General features: G+C 33.0%; 1 protein-coding gene and 2 long non-coding RNA genes across 3 annotated transcripts in view; 2 read left to right on the plus strand and 1 right to left on the minus strand.

Moving 5' to 3' along the window:
• Positions 1 to 25343, plus strand: part of bchs (WD repeat and FYVE domain containing 3 bchs) — a 1547413-nt gene that overhangs the window by 1319319 nt on the left and 202751 nt on the right. The window lies entirely within an intron of this gene.
• On the plus strand, positions 18887 to 19713 carry LOC149373583 (uncharacterized). Its single transcript, XR_016293371.1, has 3 exons — positions 18887 to 19184; positions 19255 to 19322; positions 19415 to 19713. It is a non-coding gene; the product is annotated as an uncharacterized LOC149373583 (long non-coding RNA).
• On the minus strand, positions 24061 to 24588 carry LOC149373584 (uncharacterized). Its single transcript, XR_016293372.1, has 3 exons — positions 24488 to 24588; positions 24350 to 24417; positions 24061 to 24257 (listed from the first exon to the last, which is right to left on the minus strand). It is a non-coding gene; the product is annotated as an uncharacterized LOC149373584 (long non-coding RNA).

A 25343-nucleotide genomic window follows, 5' to 3' on the forward strand; every position in this document is an offset into this window, starting at 1 on the left:
ACCAAATATTGTTCAAGGCAACAACAGTTGCAAGAAATCTAAACTAAGCATGCACTGTCTTTCGCGATTATCACGTATTCATGCGCGAGACTAAAGAATTCAGCTCTTATTTATATAGAAACAGAATCAGCGTTGGCTAATCTTCCTGCCTATGCAAGATAAAACAGCCAGCAATAAAACTATTTGCCCCGTTTAGCTAATCAGACATCTAATCCAATTTATATTTATTTATAGGTCACTTTAATATCAATAGATTAAAGAAAAATTCCTTCTTGCTTGAAGCCAAACTTGCAGATTAACAGTACACTGCTATTAGGTTCTAGAAGAATTTTTAAATCATCTTGATAACGACTCCATTATTTCCATTAACGGCTATTTAATTTATCGCATGGACTGGGAGATGTCAAAGGGTGGGGGTGTAGCAGTTTTTGTTAACAAAGCCACAAAAGTTTGAGTATTGTCTCATTCAGATCCTACTTACGACAACACATCTGAATTACTTATTCTCTAGCTTGCACTTGGTGCCTTTTCGTTCCTCTTTGCTACTATCTATAGGGGCTCTAAATCTGCATACCTCATCAAACATGTTTACTAAAAACATAGCTTTCTACCCTCTGACTATAGTGGTAGGTGATTTTTACTTTCAAATTTTCAACTAAAAAAGATTTTCTGACTGCTTTCTCTAAAGCAACTATGAAGTCAACAGGAGCCAATAATCTTTATATCACCATGGTTGCATGGTTGAAATGCTTACACCATAAACTGTTTGTCCACTGCAGCTTCTCATCAATTGTTCTTTTAACGTCAAACATTATCCTATATTATGTAAATCGGTGATTATTGCACCCATAATCAAAACCAAGCCCCTGCATCCCCATTTGATACTCGCCCCATAGCCAAATCATCAGAGCTCTCAAAAATATTCGAACGTTGTGTAGACTCTTAACTGTTGACATTTATTGACAACATCAGATTTCTTGACGAGTACCAGTCTGGTTTTAGGTGAAGACATAGTACACAAACGGCACCCTTGAACCCTATAGAGAAAATTTGACTAGGAATTGAAAATGTGTGTTGTACGATTGTTGTATCTTTCGACTTTACCAAGGCATTAGATCTGGTGAGTCACTCTAAGCTGTTAATCAAGTTTCGCAAACTAGAATGTAACGATGGAACCCTTACATGGTTTTACTCTTATCTGGTAGACAGAAAACAAAGAACAGTTCTTCAAACCCATTCTATGTCTGAGTGAGTAAAAGTTTCATGTGGAGTGCCCCAGGACAGTGTCCTGGGATGCAAGCTATTTTCTATGATTATCAATGATCTGTCGAAGTATCTAAAACATTGTAAGCGCATTCTCTTCAGTAATAATTTCCAGATTTTTATAACTGTGCCATATGGACGCAGAAAAGAAGCAGCTACCTTAAAAAATGAAGATATTGGTAAAATTGAAGATTGGGCCAAAGACAATGGATTGCACTTTCATCAAAGTTAAATTGTGCCAATGATTATGAATAGTCATACTGAGTCAAAATTTGTGAAATCAGACACTAAAAAGTCGACTATCGAATTTCATCAGCTTCCCCTGAGTCAAAGTCCGTTTACAGAATAATTTTTTAACAATTATTCATTAAGTAAATGGATTTATAAAAGTGCTGAATTACAGCGTATTTAGAACGCCAATTTTAATGGCGCAGGCTGCCATGAAGAGCAGTGTCATCGATCGCAACAACATAGCAACAAACCTCTAAGTCGGTAAACAAAGTCTGAATAGATCCCCTAGCGGGCAGGAGATGGCGCTCAAATGTGATTAAAATAGTAAAAACGTGTAGCTATATAATTATTAGAAGGAGATAAAGGGCTGAGTATCAGAAACGTAAAAACAAATAAATAAGCGTACAAAAAGGTTATTTAGTTAACCCGAAATATTATTGTGAGATCATTCTACATACGATGAAATTGTCAATGACGATGAAGATGATGATAATAATGATAAAAATAATAAACATGATAATATAATATAAGAAAAAAGATAAATTGTAAACAACATTAATAATAATGATAAATACTTATAATAAATACAAATGTTTACCTTAAGCAGCTATCAGGTGGAACTTGGGCCGCACTTGGGTAGTACTTGAGCAGTGGCGCTTGGGCGGTACTTTGTCGGCACTTGGGCATAATTTGAGCAGCGGCACTTGGGCGGTACTTGGGCGGCACTGAGGTGGTACTTTGGCAGTACTTTGTCGGCACTTGGGCAGAATTTGAGCAGCGGCACTTGGGCGGTACTTGGGCGGCACTTGAGCGGTACTTTGTCGGCACTTAGGCAGAATTCGAGCAGCGGCACTCGAGCGGTACTTGGGCGGCACTTGGGCGGTACTTGGGCGGTACTTTGGCGGCACTCGAGCAGAAGAACTGCCCAAGTGACGCTGCTCAAATTCTGCCCGAGTGCCGACAAAGTACCACCCAAGTGCCGCCCAAGTGCCGCTGCTCAAATTCTGCCCAAGTACCACCCAAGTGCCGCCTAAATACCGCCACGTGCCGCAAATCAAATTCTGCCAAAGTGCCGACAAAGTACCACCCAAGTGCCGCCCAAGTACCACCCAAGTGCCGCTGCTCAAATTATGCCCAAGTGCCAACAAAGTGCCGCTGCTCAAATTATGCCCAAGTCCCGACAAAGTACCGCCCAAGTGCCACCTTAATACCACCACGTGCTGCAACTCAAGTTCTGCCCAAGTGCCGACAAAGTACCGCCAAAGTACCACCCAAGTGCCGCCCAAGTACCGCCCAAGTGCCGCTGCTCAAATTATGCCCAAGTGCCGCCCAAGTGCCGCTGCTCAAATTCTGCCCAAATGCCGACAAAGTACCGCCAAAGTACGGCCCAACTGCCGCCCAAGTACCGCCCAAGTTCCGCTGCTCAAATTCTGCCAAAGTATCACCTAAGTGTCACCCAAGTACCGCCCAAGTGCCGCTGCTCAAATTATGCCCAAGTGCCGACAAAGTACCGCCCAAGCGCCGCTGCTCAAGTACTACCCAAGTGAGGCCCAAGTTCCACCTGATAGCTGCTTAAGTTAAACATTTGTATTTATTATAAGTATTTATTATTATTATTAATGTTGTTTACAATTTATCTTTTTTCTTATATTACATTATTATATTTATTATCTTTGTCATTATTATCATCATCTTCATCGTCAATGTCAATTTCATCGTATGTAGAATGATCTCACAATAATATTTCGGGTTAACTAAATAACCTTTTTGTACGCTTATTTATTTGTTTTTACGTTTCTGATACTCAGCCCTTTATCTCCTTCTAATAATTATATAGCTACACGTTTTTACTATTTTAATCACATTTGAGCGCCATCTCCTGCCCGCTAGGGGATCTATTCAGACTTTGTTTACCGACTTAGAGGTTTGTTGCTATGTTGTTGCGATCGATGACACTGCTCTTCATGGCAGCCTGCGCCATTAAAATTGGCGTTCTAAATACGCTGTAATTCAGCACTTTTATAAATCCATTTACTTAATGAATAATTTTTAAAAAATTATTCTGTAAACGGATTTTGACTCAGGGGAAGCTTATCTACACGCTGGTTCCCGCTCCTCAAGTACTTAAGAATATCCCTATAAAAATACGTATTTTTTATTTCTACAAAATTCGAATTTTTACAAATTTTATAAGCATATGAATTTTCACACTACCTTTTTTTTAAATCACGATACCTCTGAAAGTACTCAATTAAATTGAACGAAACTTTAAGGAGAAATTTGTATAAGACAACAAAAAAAACTATAACAAAAAATTTTTTTAATTCCTGAATTTGTTAGTAAATAATCAAATTTGTTGTAAGCAATTAAATAATTAACAATCTTCTCGTAGGGTTATAAAAATTTTTTTTGCTATTTTGTTCCTTATGATCTAAGCTACAAGTACGAGAAAGAAAATTACTGTATTTTGCATTAGAACAAAAGTTATTGATGATTTAATGAAGACGTCGTGGGAAAAGTTAGATACGAAACTGGCGTGGCAGCCGTGTGCGAAAGATTTTTCTAGGGCAAAAGGCTTGTGTACATACGTATACATTTGTATACATCAAAACAAATGACAAATCAACATTTAATAGTGACGTTGTTCATGATAAGTGATTTGTTAATTTAAAATTGGCATTATCCCATGCAGCCAATCGAAAAGAAAAAATTTTCTTACTACTATGCCAGTCGAGTGGTCCATACGAAAAACAGTAAAAGAATTTGTAGTGAGTAAACACATAGTAACAGTGGCTTCAAAATTAAGGAAGGAACAAGGCTATGGTTCGTATCCTGATAAAAAAAAGGCAAGTCTACGACCATGGATGTACTAAAAAAAGTTCGAAGCTTTTTTCTTTCTGATAATGTAAGTCAAGTTGTGCTAGGGGTGAAAGATTATAAGTCCATCGTCGTGAATGGTAAACGTTATCATGAAACTGTAATTAGAGAAAACAAAAAGCTAAAAAATGAAAAAAAAAGTTACTTTAAATCTGTCAATTAATATCTTTTAGCTGAATCTGGAAATTATTTTTAGAAACGATTACTGTTGGAAAATTTGTCAGAATTGCATGCTGACTTTTTAAACACGTTTGTGGATTTAAATATTTCCTTGTTAATATTCAGGAATCTAAAGCTACCTCAGTGTATTGAAGCTGGCCCCAAAAGTACACATAATGTTTGTGTGTGCAAAATTCACGGAAACATTACATTGAAATTGAATGGCCTTAAACAAGAATTTGATAAGAAAAAAGTAACATGCGATACGAGTTATAAGAAGTTCCTTAATGGTATGATTTGTACAGATTCAAATGCGGACTGCTTTTTCAGAAATTGCAACAATTGTCCTGGTTCACATCAAATTTTTAATAAATTGTGACCAATTTTTAACCAATTTAATATTTAAAAAATTACGTACAATCAATGGCTCACGACAGACTGGTAATTATGTATTATACATTTTATTCTTTAAATTCGTCGAAATAAATTTTTTTTCAATTACTAAGACTATTTTTCTAGGTGTCAGTATATTAGTGTAACGAAAAATGTAAATGATTTGTTAAAAAACTCAGTACAGATTTGCCGATTGTTTTAAAACATGATTTTCTCGCGAAATCTCAAGGAATTTATTTACAAGAATTAAAAGACTCGTTAATTGAAGGAGAGTTTCTAGTTACGCTGGATTTTTCAGAAAACTACTCCTTTCATGTTTAGGATGCGATATAACCGCAGCATTGGTCGAAAGATTAAGCTGCACTGCATGTGTATGTGATTTATTTTTAAAAAAATGGAAAAGCACGGGATGTAAATTTTGTAGTTGTTTCTGAATACATAAATCATGATGCTAGCGGTGTACATTTGTACAATACTAAAATGATAAATTTCTAAAAGAGAAAATTCAGTGATAAGAATATCAAGAAAATTTATTATTGCTCTGATGGAGCAGGCTCCCAATATAAGAGCAAATTTAATATGTTGAATTTAAAAAATCACAAAAAAGATTTTAAAATTCTAGCTAAGTGGCACTTCTTTGCGACTGCCCGTGGTAAAGGAGCTTGTGATGGAATTGGTGGCTGCATCAAAAGAAATGCATATCGTGCAAGCTTACAAAATAAAAACGATAAGCAAATAACAACAACGGAAATTCTATACGAGTGAGCAAAGAGTTTTTTTTTTTTAATTGATTTTAATTTCACATCTTTGGTCGAGTATGAGAAGCACAAGAAAAAATTACAAGCTTGTTCCTCTTCAGCAAAACGTATTGCAGGAACTGGACAATTTTTTGTTTTAAAGTATTAAACACGTCTACCCTTCAATGCAAAATTTTTTCAAAACATACTAAAAGCGTATAAGTTAAAGTATAAGCTTGTATACATCGTAATGTATGTAAGAATAATACGTTTATGTTATTGATTGAAATTTATCTCTGTTAAGTTATAAATATTTTTTATTCCCGATTTCTAGCTACGATTCATTTTTAATATTTACGCAATATTTATATAATAATAGCAAAGTAAGCCAATGATGTAAATCACCCACACATGGTCTTCGTGCCAGTTTCGTATCTAACTTTGCCCACGACGTCTTCATTAAATCATCAATAACCTTTGTTCTAAAATACAGTAATTTTCTTTCACGTAGTTGTAACTTAGATCATAAGGAATAAAATAACAAAAAAACGTTTTTTCTGACCCTACGAGAAGGTTGTTAATTTTTTAATTGCTAACAACAAGTTTAATTATTTACTAACAAATTCAGGAATTAAAAAAATTTTTTGTTATAGTTTTTTTCTGTTGTCCTATACACATTTCTCCTAACAGTTTCGCTCAATGTAATCGAGTACTTTCAGAGATATCACGATTTAAAAAAAAAGTAGTGTAAAAATTCATTTGCTTATAACATTTGTAAAAATTCGAATTTCGTAAAAATAAAAAACACGTATTTTAATATTGTATAAATGAACAAAAGCAGCCTAAAATATAATTGAAATTTGATAGTCAACTTTTTATTGCCTGATTTCATAAATTTTGACTCACTTTTATTTCACGACTGAATATTGACGATATAGAACAGATTAGAGTTACGGGTGAGAATATCAAGTATCAATCAAAGCTTAAAAGCTTAGACGCTTAGATGAGCCACGAAATATTCTGGTCGGCCCATATTAACCATATCCCCACAAAAGTTTACCGTTCTCTTCGAACATTGTGACAACATTGTCACTTACTAACGTCAAAACTTCGTAAGCATCTCGTTGAAACTTTAATGATGCCTTATTTTGATTATGCAGTTGTAGTTTACCCTGGTCTCAGCAAAAATAACAAACTAAAGTTGTACAGATTGTTTAACGGCTCTGTAAGGTTTATCGTAGGCAATATTTTTTTTGACGCTTATGTCTAACCTCATCGTCTCCGGCTTCACTAGCTCACACCTGAACGTAGATTATAACAGTAGCGCTCCTTTACAATGTAATTACCCATCAAAACTCTGTGACGCGGTCTCGTCGTTTTTCTCTTCGGCCTGAAATGGATTTGCGTCAATCTGCTGGAGGTCAAGGTAAGATTTGCTACATCGCCAGTTGCCACACGCAGGCTATGTTAAAGTCATTTACCGTCACATCAGCACATCTATTAAATAGTTTCTTTTGTTCAGACTTCACAAGTGGTGGTTTGTTTATGTATAAAAGTACTATTTTTCAAGAAGTATGAAGCCATGATATTGTTGATTGAAAAAATCGTATCGTAACGCTTTTACCGAGTATACGACCATAATGTATCATAAGTTTCATTATTACTGTATCATTTATATTGTTTTACTTAAAATGAGTGATTACTCGTGATAACGCTGTTTGATTCCTCATGACCTTAAGGAAACAACAGAATGGTCTAACATTTGATTTAATATTATTAAGTAAAATTGTAAATTGATTTAGCACGAAAATTGTTATTAATCAATTGTAAGTTAATTTATCATGATGTTGCTACCAGCTCGTCCACGCTGCAACTGTAACTCTTACGTTATATTTTCAGAGATCATCTTTTATCTTTCAGCTATAAATTTTCAAAACTATGAAATTGAATCAATATTGAAATAATTACATTTCTCAAATAGATGTAATTGTATTTATTAATACAACGTTGTAATAAACACTTAATATTGGTCAGATAGGATTTTACACCATGGCATAGTGTGGCTGATTGCCAAAAAGTCGGCCATAACTCGAAAAATAAAAGTTTTTAGATAGGAATTTTTAAGTAAGCAGTTGGCTAGAAGGCTCCTTTAAGAGTATAAAATTGTTTAGAAAAATGTCCTATACCCCAAGTCTTTTCTAAACCCTCAGTTGGAGTTGAGCAATGTTATAAACGCAATGTAATGTTGTAGATGGATGTGCATAAAGAAATGTAAGCGTAATAAAGAGCTGGCACCAAAAAATCCTAAGAAAATCAAATAGAATCTACGTCTTAAGGTTAGTAAAACAAGTAAGAAATTTTATCAATATTAACAACCGTAAAAATAACTTTCTTTTCAGGTGCCAGTATGTGAACTACTGGTAATTTGTCAAGATTGTAGCTGTTTCAAATAATAAAGAATGTTTTAAAGGATGACATCAAAGTAATTTAAAAGAAGAAGGTAGTTGATAAGGGGTAAAGGGGGTATATTTTCGTACGTTTGACATAAAATATTTAATCAGTGACCCAAAAATCCTTAAAATTTGATTTTGGAGTGATTTACTCCAACTTTAGCATTTTGGCCAGCTTTTTGGCAATCAGGGGTACTGTGCAAGACCCAATTTGTAAATTTATTCTAATCTACCATTAATGTATACACCATACGTTTCCTGAAAATCATGGTAGCATGAAGCTACGCTCTTGTGTAATAATAGTTTAGGTTAAAATTCTTGTACCTCAATGACTAAGTAATATATACGCACTATGTAGACATTATGTATGTATTTAGATGGTTAAATGGCTGATGAGTGTTATATAGAAACGTAAGAGAGTGTGTGTATGCGTGTGTGTGTTTCTAATTCTATCTTTACAAGAAGTTAAACTTTTCTAATCACTTTTTAAATAAAAAAAATTTTGCTGTTAGAAAGTTAATGCATGTTTCCTTAAAAGTTTGTATTTAGTTTTTTATCTCAAATTAATTATTTTTTATAGATTTTATTATTATCTTAGACAAAGTAAAACAATAACTACATTTTCAAATAATAATTATCAATTAAAAATGTAATAAAATTACGTAACTACATTTTTGCCTTATCATTTTAATCCAAAATGGTTGCATATGTATTTAAAAGAAAGCTCATGCTGATAACGATTATTAATTTTTTTCATTATATTAGTATGTATTTTGCCCATCAACTTGCCTTCTAGGCAGTGTCAAAAATTGTTCCAAAGAATTTTTAATTACGACTTTCATTCTGTTTCCATTGGTTTTCTAAGTATATTTCTGATAATCGATTAATAAAGTACGATATTTATGGAAGTATGTGGGTGGCTTGGGGAAGGACAAGAAAAATTGTGTGACGAAGGAGTAAAGAATTAGTAACAAAACAGTCGGTGGATAATAGAGGTCTGTTGGGGGATGATTATGTTTTAAATACCACGCTTTATTCACCTGATGGCTACCCTCTAGCCCTTAACAAAATAAAGATAATTTACTCGTTGCCTCTCTTATATTTATAAATTCCATTTTCTGTTAAATTTCCCTAACAGCCCCTCAAAAACACCTACTATCACCTCACTTAATTGTATGTAGCCATTTACCCTCTCTCTACAGCCCATTGCTAATATAATATCTTTTCTTTTATAGTTACTGTGAAGCCAATAGATTATAACTCCATGGTTGTAACGATGATGAATTACGCGTATTTCAATTTTTTTTTTTTTTGTATAAAAACTTTACTTTCTGGTTCCTATCTAGTTATTGTTCGTACTTTAATATTACATTTAATGTAGTGTTATTTTCAATAGGGCACTATTGCACAAACTGTTGCATACACTTGAGCTTCTTATTTACATAACTATTGCTTTAATTTTTTCATTAAGTTCATGGACTGAGAGACCTTTACAAAAACTAGTAAGTTAATATATTCCCATTTAGTTAACCAAAGGTTTTGTTATTTACAAAATAAGTGTTTTCATTACAAAAAAGTCAGTATGATCTTTAATCGCACATTAATTACATTGACAAAATATTATTAACACGCATCATTAGTTTTTTGATGTCTCAGAATTTTGCATGTTTTAACGTATCTTTTTTTTTTTAATTAATATTTAACGTTAAAAATGTAAGAAAATTTTTATCAAAATCGTAACATAATAGTCTGAGATTTTACCATACTTCTACAGCTGTTTTTTATAAGAGGTAATTTCGTACTAAAAGGGTATGTTCGTACTTTATAGATAACGCAATTTCCTGTCTACTGTTTTGAAGATTTTTGTTTTGAATTAAGGGAGCATTATCACAAATTTTTAAATTGTTCTTGCATAATTTTTTTCGAATTTTATCTTTAAAAGTATATTTTTTGATTGTTCAAATCCAAGCATAAAAAAAGGAACTATGAGCGCCCATTCCTTTGAAAATCGATACCATTACCATGCCAGTTCTAACTACTGATAAAATGTTTTTTCCTAAAAGATTAAAGTAATAAATTTATACTGTACGAAAAAGTTTCTTTTGATTCAATTATTTTGAGGTTATTTTGTTGGTTTAAGATAATTTTTTCAGGGTAGGTAAATTAAACCATAAGTATGATTTATCTTTTAATAACATAACTTTATTACTACGTAAATTTGCACAGTTTATTTTATCATAAACTAGATACTATCGCTTCGAATGTCTTTTTAAATGAAAAATCAGGTCAAAAATTGTCGTTCTTAAAAAAAGCATAATTGCTCTAACTTCATGGCAAATTTCGTCAAATTATGTATTATAATCAATTAAACTCATAGCAATTGCAGTATCTTTAGACGTTTTGTACTTAATACTGTAATGTGTTCTAAAATCTTCGAATATTGTTTCTCTAAGCTTTGTACTCAATAATAACTTATAAGAATTATTTATAATAGTAAGGGATGTCATATTGCATCTGACTATCTCTGTAAATTTTTTACGTTTTGTTTTTTCACTAAATTATAAGGATTATTATTAAAAGTATAGAAATCTGAAAAATACGAATACTAATGATTTAGCGTAATCATCTATTTAATTCAACTCCAAGCAAGCGACGAAGGGTGTCTATTGTTTTTCATTGTGTTTTAATTTATTTTTTTCAAATGTTAACTATTGCTTATTTTTAAAATAAGAAATAGATTTTTCACTACGCTACTTCTGCTAGAAATGATACAGCGTACATAAAATCATTAGGATTTATAAATATTTTTCTTGAATACATGATATTAAAACAGTAGTTAAACACTATTATTACGTCGGCACGACGTATTATTCGGGTCTAAGTTTGCGCTTAATAACTTAGGATTTGCACTGGGCACGTAGGTGGGACGCGGGGTTAAAAGGTAGATAAATTCCTTGACCGGGAGTTCAGAAGGGAGGAAGCCCGACTGTTCTGATTAAATGGAAGCAGCTGTCTAGCAGTAGTGCGAGGCACTAGTTCGTGGCGAGCTTCTGATTTATCAAGAATACCCGGCACGACATGTCAAAATAGTATCCCTTTCTGCGATCTAGAGGTTACCAATACCGTAACGAGTAAAGGTAGTTACGCTCTAGAGGTTACGCAAAGGGGGCAAAATGGTTTAAATTCGCAACCGGTCTTGGAGCCACCAATACCATCCAGAGTTAATGTAATTGTCCTAGACTTTATGTAGGGAACAATTCTGTTATTTATTCTCGTAGTATGGCCTTTAACTGACACCGTAATGCGAACTCCAAAAACACTACTGCGTTGAATCGGAGTGGTAAGGCAGAGTTAATCACTTTAATATCTCAAATCGACTTACTTTCATTTTTGGATATTCAATCGTACACGTGCCGAACCAACGCAAAGCGTCCAAGGTTAAAATTTAAAAACCACACTCGTGGAAGACCGTAAGACAGCAGAGGTGGGCTCTAACTATCTAGTCGACCGTTCAAGGGTAAAATTTGAATTGAACTGTGTTCTATCTGTGCATCCAGGCTCTTTTTATAAGGAGTAGCGGACTTCGACCACGTGCGGGCTGGAAAATGATGCAGAAAAACTTGCCGGCGAAAATTTTAGGGGAAAAGACAATAGCCGAAGATCTAATTGGCTAGAGTTGCTCTAGTTTAGCCACTCAAAATTGGTACTTTCCACATCTGGCTAGCTTTCCTACATGCGTCAAGAGAGGGGATGGTGATTCACTCACTAGGGCCCTTCCTTTCTCTTTTACATCAAAATTTTACAGAATTTCCATGTTACTTAATATTAACATTAGAATTACATATGACAAAAATTAACTTAGACTAAGCATAGTTTGTTTATTCAATCAACTTTATTGCAACAAGAGTGGTGAAAATCGCCCAATATTTCACGTAAGTGTTGATTGAATAATGATCGTTTAATGTGTTGCTATATTAATAACAAGTTAAGTCAGAGTAGTTTTTTATACATTATTAACTACAATAGTTACTAAGGTTGCCAAATACATTAATCGAACGAGTTAATAGTCGAGTAAGAGTAATTGTTAACAGCGGCCCAACCACTTATCTCCAAAGTAGCTGCAGTTGTGGTCCAAACACTAATCAGGCGTTCGTCGTGACCCATTGTTTGTTAACTTAACTAAGCTTGTTGGGCATTTCAATTTGTTGTTAGCTACAAATATATTTCGAAATGTTGGTAGTGTGATCAATTCTCATTTGTCCTTTTGCTTACTCTTTGGAGAGGATGTCGGCTCGTGCTGCCCTGGGGATTTGAAAATTCTGTTACTTACATTGGAGCGGCCGTACAAACTCTCCCTCGACATATCTTAGTCAGGAAGAGGGAAAGGAGCTATTCTCGATTATTGACTCAACTTTCCCGCTTTCCTTTATATTCTAAAGAGTAGCAACATTTTTCGGAGTCAAGGCTCCCAGATTTTAGGGAGTTCGCCGCATGCGCAGTGCGCAATCACCCTCTCTCTATAGAGCAAGCTGTAGCGGGAGAGTCCCCCTACCCAGACCTTTAACCTAAGCCCTGCCCACTTTTCACAACTTAAGTATGACATCTTGTCTAGTAGGAGTACTATCGCCGATAGCCGCGCGGGATAAGTCTTTTGCCCCAGCTAAACTTGCCAGCTTTCGAATCTCTGTGATAATTTTTTTTTTTTTTTTTTTTTAATGTACGTTCTACATAAAGTGTTATGACACGTTTATGTCAATAATTGTATATGTAACGTTTTAATACTAAGACATAATTTAAAAAAATACTATGTACAAGACAAGGTAAGTAAAATTATAAAACAAAATATTCGTTACTTATTAAGGAAATAAAAACATTATTATTTAGTGAGTTAAGTGTCGAGTTATGATAATTAAAGTATTATTTAGTATTTAAAAATTACCAAACGACACGTCTTGATCATTGTTAATGTAATTCACTATTACATTATTATTATGGTCGGTAAGCAACACTGTTTAATACATTAATCGGTCCCGAATTGCACGACCTTTTTTTTGATTCGTGTATCATCAACAACTTACTTCGCTACAAGTATTTATTCTTGGAAATACGTCTCGTCGAAAAATATGGATTGCCATAAAAGCTCATGCTGCAATTTCTCAATATTTTTCTATGTGTATCCTAAAATCACTCGACAAAAAATGGTGAAAAAATTCATGCTGATTTCAGACAGTATAATTAATTAAATCTATGAATTTTTAGTTGTTGTTTAATAAATAAACAACGTTTTTTGAGCTCAGAGTATGTTTATTACAGCACGCTCTCTCTGTAGTTTCTCCGGGCTTGAGACCGGCACATTTACTGTGGCCACATTACGCGCGTGGTAATTTATTTACATTCACGTTCAAAATTAAGAAAAAAATAAATAAATAAAAATAAAGAAAACAAGGACTAGGCAACAAAATTAGGAAAATCATTTAACATAAGTTGCAAGGTTAATTGACGTCAAGGTAGCAACGTTATAACTATTATTCTTTTCGTAAACATTTTAAAACTGTACGCTGTAACGTATTCTGCAGATGCGAAATTTCAACGCATATACTTTGTTTTCAAGTCTCTGAACTACTGGTCTTGTTTACTTTTTGCGCGTATTCAGCGTGAATCCTTAGCTCGTGGACTCGCGCGCACTTGTTTTTTTTAAATAGGTATACAAGACCTATTTTGTGCATTCGTTACAAACAAGCTGCATTTCTCGTTCATTTGCATCGTTGCTGCAAGCTCGCGTGGGTCTCTGGGCAGAAACTTTCATTAGCAGTAGCAAGGTAAGAGTTTTTTGTTGATATGTCGCGAAATTCGCACAACAGAACGGGTCGTGTGCGCGAACGTGAAAGTTCCAAGGCATCACATTCTGAGAAGTCCAAAAAACTGAAGACTTTTAATGTAGATTGGTTGCGTGACGAAAGATTTCACTGTTGCTTTGAATCATCTGATACTGATGGTAAAGTTAAATGCTTAGCTTGTAAAGTAGATATTTGTGTGAGTACAAAAAATGATTTGTTGAAGCACGCTTGTACACAGTATCATGGCAAAGCAATGGTAAATTTTGTTGCACCTGCGGTAACATCCTTATCGAAAAAAGAACAGTGTCAACAGTCTGAGCTCAGCTTAAGCCTTTTTTTTCGCTCAGCATAATATTAGTATTGACATTATAAATGACTTGCTTCCTTTAATTAAAAAAATGTCTGAGAATCCTGAAGCCACGCAGTCTATGTCAGTTGGTAGTACGAAATGCTCGAGACTTATTGTTAAAGTTTTAGCTCGTGACATTGAATTAAAAGTGGTAAAAATCTTTAAAAAAGTACCTTTTTCTTTACTGATAAACGAAAGTACAGATCGCAGCAATAAAAAAATTTTGTGTGTTGCAGTTTAATAATATGATTTTGAATTAAACAAAATCGTAGGTCATCATTTAACTTTCATTGAGTTGGACGCAACTTTGGCTTCAGCAGAAAGAATTTTTGAGTCTTTTAAAAATAAATTTGAAACGTTTGGAATTCCGTGGAATAATGTTGTTGGGTTAGCATGTGACAATGCAAATGTCATGATCGGTCGTTTTAATTCATTCGCTAGTCATTTGAGAGAACTGTCACCTAATTTTATGCTTATGAATTGTATTTGTCATTTATCCGCCCTCGTCGCGAAGCACAGTTATGCATGTCTTTCTACAGATGTAGACTTTTTTTTACGAAGGATAGCAAGTTACTTATCGAAAAGTCCAAAACGATCTACAGTTTTTAAAGAATTTCAGACAGACGCAAAGGTAAAGACAAATCAAATATTAAAAATATGTGGAAATAGATGGCTTGAAGTATTTGAATGTATTGAACGCGTTGTAGAAAATTGGGTTCCATTGCGGCAATTTTTAATCGTAGAAGTTTTTGAGTCATCTGAAAAGGCGAAGACTGTTGACAAGTTGCTTTTGTTGATAAAGTCTGACACATTTCAATGTATTATTTTATTTTTGCTGTATGTCTTGTAAGACTTCAATAATTTTAGTAAAAAGTTTCAAACATCGAAAGTAGTTTTGCACGTTCTTTCAAATAATTGCAACATGATGCTTAAAAAATGCGCGTTAAACTTTTTAAATCCCAAACTTTTTCAAAACCTTCGTTCTGTTGATCCTTATAATGCATCAAATTTATTGCCCCTTAAAACAGTTTATTGCGGACCAGAGTGTGAGGCCAAACTAAGGGAAATGGATTCCGAAAGTGTTAATTTTGTGAAAAATACTTGTTTGCAGTATTATCAAAAACTGTTTGAAGAAATGAAAAAGCTTTTTTTTGTTAACGACAATTTTTTGAGCAAATTAGATTTTTTTAAGCCAGAAAACGCTTTAGATCCATCAGTTAGAGCAACGATTCCCGATTTGTATGATCTTTGCAACAAGTATTTTCCAAATATTGATAAATCAGTTGCTAGTATTAAATGGAGGAATTTACCGTTATACTTTTCTGAAAAAGAAGTTGTAGAATTAAGATCTCTTGAAATCGATCAATTTTGAGGTAAAATCTTTCGCAAAAAACAGAATGTGGGTGAAATTTTACAGGTCCCTGAGCTCACAAAATTAGTTTTGCGTATTATAATTTTACCGCATTCAAACGCGTTGCCAGAGAGAATTTTTTCAATTGTTAATGACATCAAATCTATAAAGAAAACGGCAATGGGAACACCGCTTATAAACGCGTATTGTTTAATCAGAAACTAATGCACTGTCAAAGGTATAAAATCTCTAAATTTTGAAGCGTCTCAACAACACTTTCAATTATTTAACGCAGAAAATGTTTATGCAAGCAAAAAGTTGAAAAATTCATAAATTATTTCTTCATTTAATACTACAACACAAAAAAACTGTAATAATACCAATAATAATACTTTTTTGTACTTTTAGCGGGAAGCGGCAGTGCCGTGTTTGTGACCCTTTTTAACTAATTTTTTGTTAACTAACTTCAATTCCAGTTTTAAAATGTTTACAAAAACAATAATGGTTCTAACGTTGCTACCTTGACGTCAATTAACCTTGCAACTTGTGTTAAATGATTTTCCTAATTTTGTTGCCTAGTCCTTGTTTTCTTTATTTTTATTTATTTATTTTTTTCTTAATTTTAAACGTGAATGTAAATAAATTACCGCGCGCGTAATGTGGCCACAGTAAATGTGCCGGTCTCAAGCCCGGAGAAACTACAGAGAGAGCGTGCTGTAATAAACATACTCTGAGCTCAGAAAACGTTGTTTATTTATTAAACAACAACTAAAAATTCATAGATTTAATTAATTATACTGTCTAAAATCAGCATGAATTTTTTCACCATTTTTTGTCGAGTGATTTTAGGATACACATGGAAAAATATTGAGAAATTGCAGCATGAGCTTTTATGGCAATCCATATTTTTCGACGAGACGTATTTCCAAGAATAAATACTTGTAGCGAAGTAAGTTGTTGATGATACACGAATCAAAAAAAAGGTCGTGCAATTCGGGACCGATTAATGTATTAAACAGTGTTGCTTACCGACCAGAATAAAAATGTAATAGTAAATTACATTAACAATGATCAAGACGTGTCGTTTGGTAATTTTTAAATACTAAATAATACTTTAATTATCATAACTCGACACTTAACTCACTAAATATTAATGTTTTTACTTCCTTAATAAGTAACGAATATTTTGTTTTATAATTTTACTTACCTTGTCTTGTACATAGTATTTTTTAAAATTATGTCTTAGTATTAAAACGTTATACATACAATTATTTACATAAATGTGTCGTAACACTTAATGTAGAACGTACGTTAAAAAAAAAAAAAAAAAAAAAAAAAAAAAAAAAAAAAAAAAAAAAAAAAAAAAAAAAAAAAAAAATTATCACAGAGATTCGAAAGCTGGCAAGTTAAGCTGGGGCAAAAGACTTATCCCGCGTGGCTATCAACGATAGTACTCCTACTAGACAAGATGTCATACTTAAGTTGTAAAAAGTGGGCGGGGCTTAGCTTAAAGGTCTGGGTAGGGGGACTCTCCCGCTCCAGCTTGCTCTATAGAGAGAGGGTGATTCAGCGTTGGCACAGAAAATTTCAACATGGCGGAAAAGTGGGCCCCCCACCACTCTCACACCAGAATGAGAGAAGTGGGGGGCCTACTTTTTTCCGAAGCTAACTTCAGAGCCTGTAGTTAATGCCGACAGTACCGTAGCGTCGTCTGCTACGACAACGGTTCTCAAATTGCGCATTGCATGAGTGCATGTCGCCGCGTCTTTCGGGTATAACTCGGCCGTCGACACACGGTGTTTGTATATTTTGTCAGCTGATCGTTGCATTAGTGCCCGGTCCTGTCCTGAGCCGGTGCTGATAACGAAGAAGTCTGGACCTTTTTTCTACATCGCGATCAAGCTGACAAGTCTGGCCTTTATCACTATGTCAAACGATGAGGTGAGCAAAAATACTGCTGTGAGTGCTAGCAGTTTGAAGCAGATCTGACAAGTAAACTGCATATTTCAGTTATAAGCCCAACAGCGTTTAGTGTATTGCAGTGCTTGTTTTTTTATTATCTTTTTGTCTCTCTTAACTTTGTATATAAATCAAGCAGGACTTTAACGTGGGATTCCTGACAAATGAGTAATTCCCACAAGTTTCCGGTCACAAAGTTGTGATTTACTTTTCCTGCAATCAAATCAACCAAAACAAAAAAAAAACCTGATCAAGAAGCAAGAGGTTACAACTTCAATATTGGTTCTATCAAGCACAATTTTGGAGGATAATAGAAATTTTCATTGTAACAAAGAAGAAGTTATTTAACTGAAAAGGATACATCTTGAATCAGATACAGTCTCTAATTTAAAGAATAAATGTCTGAGTGAAGAACAATTAAGGGCTGATAAAGTTTGACATGAAAATGTACCTGAATCTCTGAAATCATCGAATGGCTGTGAATCTCCAGTTGCTCCAGAGGCTGTAGTAAAGGGTTTTTTTAATATTTATTGTTCACAATGGAGGGACAGGCAACAGTCACTCAACGCTCTCATGAAAACTTGGTGCAATGTAATGCTGATAGTACAGTTAATAATAAAAATGAAGTTCAAACTTGCTCAAAGTTAACAAGTGCGCAGCTCATTATATTCCAAACATACAATACAAATGTGTTTGATGGTCTACAATTATTCAAATGAAGTGAATTACGAAGGTTAAGGAATTGCATGAAGTTGTAAATGTGGCCTGGGTACCTCCAGTCCAGCAGCTCACCAACTTTCCAATTTTGGATTTCAGTTTTAGTACTCTAATGCCAGTTTGTATTTGTATTCTCTCAATCTGGAGCAGCCAGGTTATGATATATAACTAAAGACCAGTGTGCCAAGTGATCAATGGTTTGTATTTTTTTTATGTATACCTATAATATTCATGGTCTTGAGAAATTTAACACAATGATTGTAATGAAGGTTAAGGAGTTGCATGAAGCTGTAAATGTGACCTGGTCACCTCTAGTCCAACAGCCCACCAGCTTTCCAATTTTGCTTGGATGCAGGAACAGCTGCTCAGCAGTTGGATGTCAGTTTTAGTCCTGTAATGTCAGTTTGGATTTGTATTCTCTCAATCAATACCAGTGTGCCAAGTTATCAAAGGTTTTTCCCTTTTTGTTATTTATATATACTTAAAATATTCATAGTGTTGATAAATTTAATACAATAATTATAATTACCATCAAATTGTCATACGATAATTGTGGGAGCTGGTGGAACGAATCCAGATGGCATTATTGTGAGTTGCTGTAATTATGGAAAAATGAAGATTTACTCTGCTGACAAGATGTTTGAGAACGACAGCAACTATTTGATTAGCGGTTCCGACAAACACGAAGGTCCTGTGAGAGCTCTGGACTTTCATCCATTTCAGTCTCACTTTCTAGCTACTGGTGCAAAAGATAGTGAAATTTACAGTTTGCATCTCAATTGAACAAATGTGCCTGTGTCTCCTGGTTCCAAAAAAATTTACCAGCTAAGGATGTACAAGATAAATTATGGAATAAAGAAGGTACGTTTACTAGGCAACTTTTTTTTTACGCATTCATAATATTGACAGTAAAGCATTTTATTTTTTATAGTGCAAAACATTCTTGCTTCAATATTTTCACAGCGTTTTGTCATTTAGGATCTGAAAATGAATGATATGGTAAGACTCACTGGTGCCAATTTAAGAGCCTCTATAATCATTATCATCATAAATTTTAACATAACTATTTTTTATCATTATTGTATATGTAGTCACACAGCTTCAGAAGAGGATCAAACTTCAATTATTGCACAGTGGGATTCGAGATTTGCAATCTCTCCGTGAAAAACATTCCAATGCCGTCGAAGGGAAGAGATGCCCATCGCCTGGAATCCTTGTGATTCCAATTTTCTCTGTTATAGAAAACACAATACAATTCTCTCTTGGAATATTTTGCCATACCAGTATGTGGTAGTTACATTTTTCTTGTAAATCTTCGTCCCTATGGATGCTTAAACGTACCTTAACCTTGTAGCAAACATGTCGAAGACTCTGAAGATACTAAACTTCAAAGAAGCTGTTCAACGTTTTTAAATGAATAAAAATTTCGTGTATTTAGAGAAATTGTGCCCTTGTACATTATAAGATTGTAAGCATTAATAATTGGTACGGACAACATTGAACTTTGCATTTTTAATGTCTCATGCTGTACGAATACTTTCTAGTTATGAACCAACTAGTTTCATCGCATAGGTCCTTGTACATTATAAGTTAGTAAATATAAATAATAGGTACATACAACATTTCACTTTGTATTTTTAGTGTTTTATGCCATACGAATAGCCTTCCAATTGCAAATCAACTATTTTCATCGAATAGACCAATGATAGTTCTTTTAAAGATAGTCCCTGTAGATGTATATTTTATTCGAATAGCAATAGATTTACTTTTATCTCTACAATTACTTATTAAACCTGGAAGTTTTAAATAATTAACGTGTGCAGCACAAACAACTTAATGAAATCCTTGTAATGTCTTCGAAGCCAAAAAAAGTATTTTTCATTCTAGTAGCAATTAACAGAATCAAAATGATCCGCTATTGTAATTTTTTTTTTTTTTACCAACAACATTTTAAGTTAAAAAAATAAAGATATTTTTAAAAGAGAAGCCTTTTTCTGTTTGTTAAATAATAAAGGAAAAACTTATTACACTTGCGTCTGTACTGACTCCTTTATCACTTACTGTCCTTTTTTACGTTATCTTTTTCATTTGTTTAATCCTTCAACTAACCAGCTGTCAATCAATTTTTTTTTTTTTTTGGATGAATTTTTTGGTCTTAACCAGGATTCATATTCCACTGCTGATGATTGTACCAGATCATACAATTTACAGTGACGTATAAGTAATAGTGTCAACAATAGCTGTTTGAGTGATATAAAACAAAAAAATTGATACATCCATACAAATATTCACTTGGTTGTACAATTTTTAATGGTTAATTGATCTTTTGATAAACGAAAATAAACCGAAGAAAAGGAAAATCAAACAAATGTAACATGGGTATAAATTGAGATTGGCTTGAGATTCACTAAACAAGACATATTTGAAAATAAGATAAAATTCCAAATAATAGTTAAACTAATTTCTACCCCACCTATAGTATCGATGTTGAATCAACGTTGATGTTAACATTGAAATCAATGATGAAACGCCAAGTTGATCAATGTTGATCTGTGGATTACAATCAGCATTAATTCAACGTTAAAAACTATCCTACTTTAATTATTTATTGTTAAGTGGAAATTGTTTAATAAATAAGTTATTACGTAATAGAGTAAAACAACATTTGTGGTAAATAATTTGTAACTTCGTAAGTACAGTAAGTAATGTATTTAACTTTTATTTTTTTCTGATCAAATTCTTACTTAACAGCAATAACGTCAATTTCAAAACTCGTTTTCTGAGTTACTCTTAAGATAGTTTTTTAAATTATTTTCAACGATATTAATGAAAAAATGCATTTACACATATACATTTCCAGACTCTTTTTGATTGTATAACAAAATACAAACTATACTTATGCGATAAGCTACTACAGATATTATAACTAAAAATACATTTAAAAAAAGGTTTTAAAAATTCTAATAAAAATTAATAACTATTTTTCTTTTAATTTACATATAAAATACTTTAGTCCCCCTGTTTTGGTGTTACCATCTGGATGGTATGACATAAATTTGTCAATTTATTTTTGTTCAATCATGTCCTAGTTATAATAAATGATATAGAAAATCTATTTTTGACCATTTCGGATTTTATTTGGATTTACGGGTGCAAATACCGATAACAAACCAATAGAAAAATCCTATGGTAAAATCAATAAATTTTTTATTGGTTTTTATTGGCCCGCAACAATAGGGATACCTATCATGTTACAATTTCGTGCAATTCTGCGATTTCCTTTTTTCACTACCCAACCTCCTTAACACATACAATTACGAGCTGAATAAAAACAAAAACATTTTTGTGTTTTACAGTGATTATGCGATAAAGAGTGGGCCGATTGTCAACTAGAATATCCTTACAAAACATTGTATAATGATATGATGCTGTACAAGAACGTAGGTATTCATTCGTTAAATTACATATACATGTATATGTATATGTTAACATATGTTTAAAGAGTACTTAAAAATTAATGTACTTAAACTCGTTATTAATTTTAGGATTGGAGTGCATGCCCTGAAATTGTCAGTGTATTAACGAATGATACAATGTTATAAATCTATATAACAATAAATCTATTTATTACAAATAATCTACTAAATATTTTGGCTTCTTATGGCCAGTGCTCGATTGCCTACGCTATCTCAAGTATCAATACTGATTCATCGTTGAAATCAACATTGATTCAATGTTAAAATCAACGTTGAATCAACCTTGATCGATGTTAATTTTAATATTGAAATCAATGATAAAACGCAACGTTGATCAATGATGATTTCAATGTTGATCAACGCTGATTACAACTTCGGTGTCAATGAAAAAAAGAGAAATTTGTGAGCATGTATGTAATTATATATTTACATTAATCATATTTACAACGTAAAAAATTATTATTTCTTTTAAGAGAAACATTTATTTACGACATTAATGCTGATTAAGATTAAATATTAAAAAAAAAAAAAAAAAAAATTGTCTACAAAATTAGATAGATAGACAAAACGTAACGAAAGTTAGATTAATATGTGTCTTAACCTTTTTTTAAATGTATTTTTAGTTATAATATCTGTAGTAGCTTATCGCATAAGTATAGTTTGTATTTTGTTATACAATCAAAAAGAGTCTGGAAATGTATATGTGTAAATGCATTTTTTCATTAATATCGTTGAAAATAATTTAAAAAACTATCTTAAGAGTAACTCAGAAAACGAGTTTTGAAATTGACGTTATTGCTGTTAAGTAAGAATTTGATCAGAAAAAAATAAAAGTTAAATACATTACTTACTGTACTTACGAAGTTACAAATTATTTACCACAAATGTTGTTTTACTCTATTACGTAATAACTTATTTATTAAACAATTTCCACTTAACAATAAATAATTAAAGTAGGATAGTTTTTAACGTTGAATTAATGCTGATTGTAATCCACAGATCAACATTGATCAACTTGGCGTTTCATCATTGATTTCAATGTTAACATCAACGTTGATTCAACATCGATACTATAGGTGGGGTAGAAATTAGTTTAACTATTATTTGGAATTTTATCTTATTTTCAAATATGTCTTGTTTAGTGAATCTCAAGCCAATCTCAATTTATACCCATGTTACATTTGTTTGATTTTCCTTTTCTTCGGTTTATTTTCGTTTATCAAAAGATCAATTAACCATTAAAAATTGTACAACCAAGTGAATATTTGTATGGATGTATCAATTTTTTTGTTTTATATCACTCAAACAGCTATTGTTGACACTATTACTTATACGTCACTGTAAATTGTATGATCTGGTACAATCATCAGCAGTGGAATATGAATCCTGGTTAAGACCAAAAAATTCATCCAAAAAAAAAAAAAAATTGATTGACAGCTGGTTAGTTGAAGGATTAAACAAATGAAAAAGATAACGTAAAAAAGGACAGTAAGTGATAAAGGAGTCAGTACAGACGCAAGTGTAATAAGTTTTTCCTTTATTATTTAACAAACAGAAAAAGGCTTCTCTTTTAAAAATATCTTTATTTTTTTAACTTAAAATGTTGTTGGTAAAAAAAAAAAAAATTACAATAGCGGATCATTTTGATTCTGTTAATTGCTACTAGAATGAAAAATACTTTTTTTGGCTTCGAAGACATTACAAGGATTTCATTAAGTTGTTTGTGCTGCACACGTTAATTATTTAAAACTTCCAGGTTTAATAAGTAATTGTAGAGATAAAAGTAAATCTATTGCTATTCGAATAAAATATACATCTACAGGGACTATCTTTAAAAGAACTATCATTGGTCTATTCGATGAAAATAGTTGATTTGCAATTGGAAGGCTATTCGTATGGCATAAAACACTAAAAATACAAAGTGAAATGTTGTATGTACCTATTATTTATATTTACTAACTTATAATGTACAAGGACCTATGCGATGAAACTAGTTGGTTCATAACTAGAAAGTATTCGTACAGCATGAGACATTAAAAATGCAAAGTTCAATGTTGTCCGTACCAATTATTAATGCTTACAATCTTATAATGTACAAGGGCACAATTTCTCTAAATACACGAAATTTTTATTCATTTAAAAACGTTGAACAGCTTCTTTGAAGTTTAGTATCTTCAGAGTCTTCAACATGTTTGCTACAAGGTTAAGGTACGTTTAAGCATCCATAGGGACGAAGATTTACAAGAAAAATGTAACTACCACATACTGGTATGGCAAAATATTCCAAGAGAGAATTGTATTGTGTTTTCTATAACAGAGAAAATTGGAATCACAAGGATTCCAGGCGATGGGCATCTCTTCCCTTCGACGGCATTGGAATGTTTTTCACGGAGAGATTGCAAATCTCGAATCCCACTGTGCAATAATTGAAGATTGATCCTCTTCTGAAGCTGTGTGACTACATATACAATAATGATAAAAAATAGTTATGTTAAAATTTATGATGATAATGATTATAGAGGCTCTTAAATTGGCACCAGTGAGTCTTACCATATCATTCATTTTCAGATCCTAAATGACAAAACGCTGTGAAAATATTGAAGCAAGAATGTTTTGCACTATAAAAAATAAAATGCTTTACTGTCAATATTATGAATGCGTAAAAAAAAAGTTGCCTAGTAAACGTACCTTCTTTATTCCATAATTTATCTTGTACATCCTTAGCTGGTAAATTTTTTTGGAACCAGGAGACACAGGCACATTTGTTCAATTGAGATGCAAACTGTAAATTTCACTATCTTTTGCACCAGTAGCTAGAAAGTGAGACTGAAATGGATGAAAGTCCAGAGCTCTCACAGGACCTTCGTGTTTGTCGGAACCGCTAATCAAATAGTTGCTGTCGTTCTCAAACATCTTGTCAGCAGAGTAAATCTTCATTTTTCCATAATTACAGCAACTCACAATAATGCCATCTGGATTCGTTCCACCAGCTCCCACAATTATCGTATGACAATTTGATGGTAATTATAATTATTGTATTAAATTTATCAACACTATGAATATTTTAAGTATATATAAATAACAAAAAGGGAAAAACCTTTGATAACTTGGCACACTGGTATTGATTGAGAGAATACAAATCCAAACTGACATTACAGGACTAAAACTGACATCCAACTGCTGAGCAGCTGTTCCTGCATCCAAGCAAAATTGGAAAGCTGGTGGGCTGTTGGACTAGAGGTGACCAGGTCACATTTACAGCTTCATGCAACTCCTTAACCTTCATTACAATCATTGTGTTAAATTTCTCAAGACCATGAATATTATAGGTATACATAAAAAAAATACAAACCATTGATCACTTGGCACACTGGTCTTTAGTTATATATCATAACCTGGCTGCTCCAGATTGAGAGAATACAAATACAAACTGGCATTAGAGTACTAAAACTGAAATCCAAAATTGGAAAGTTGGTGAGCTGCTGGACTGGAGGTACCCAGGCCACATTTACAACTTCATGCAATTCCTTAACCTTCGTAATTC

The sequence above is a fragment of the Copidosoma floridanum genome, unplaced genomic scaffold, assembly GCF_036245765.1.
Source record: "Copidosoma floridanum isolate Cflo_tuat_1 unplaced genomic scaffold, Cflo_Japanese_pri ptg000030l, whole genome shotgun sequence".
Taxonomy (NCBI): Eukaryota; Metazoa; Arthropoda; class Insecta; order Hymenoptera; family Encyrtidae; genus Copidosoma; species Copidosoma floridanum.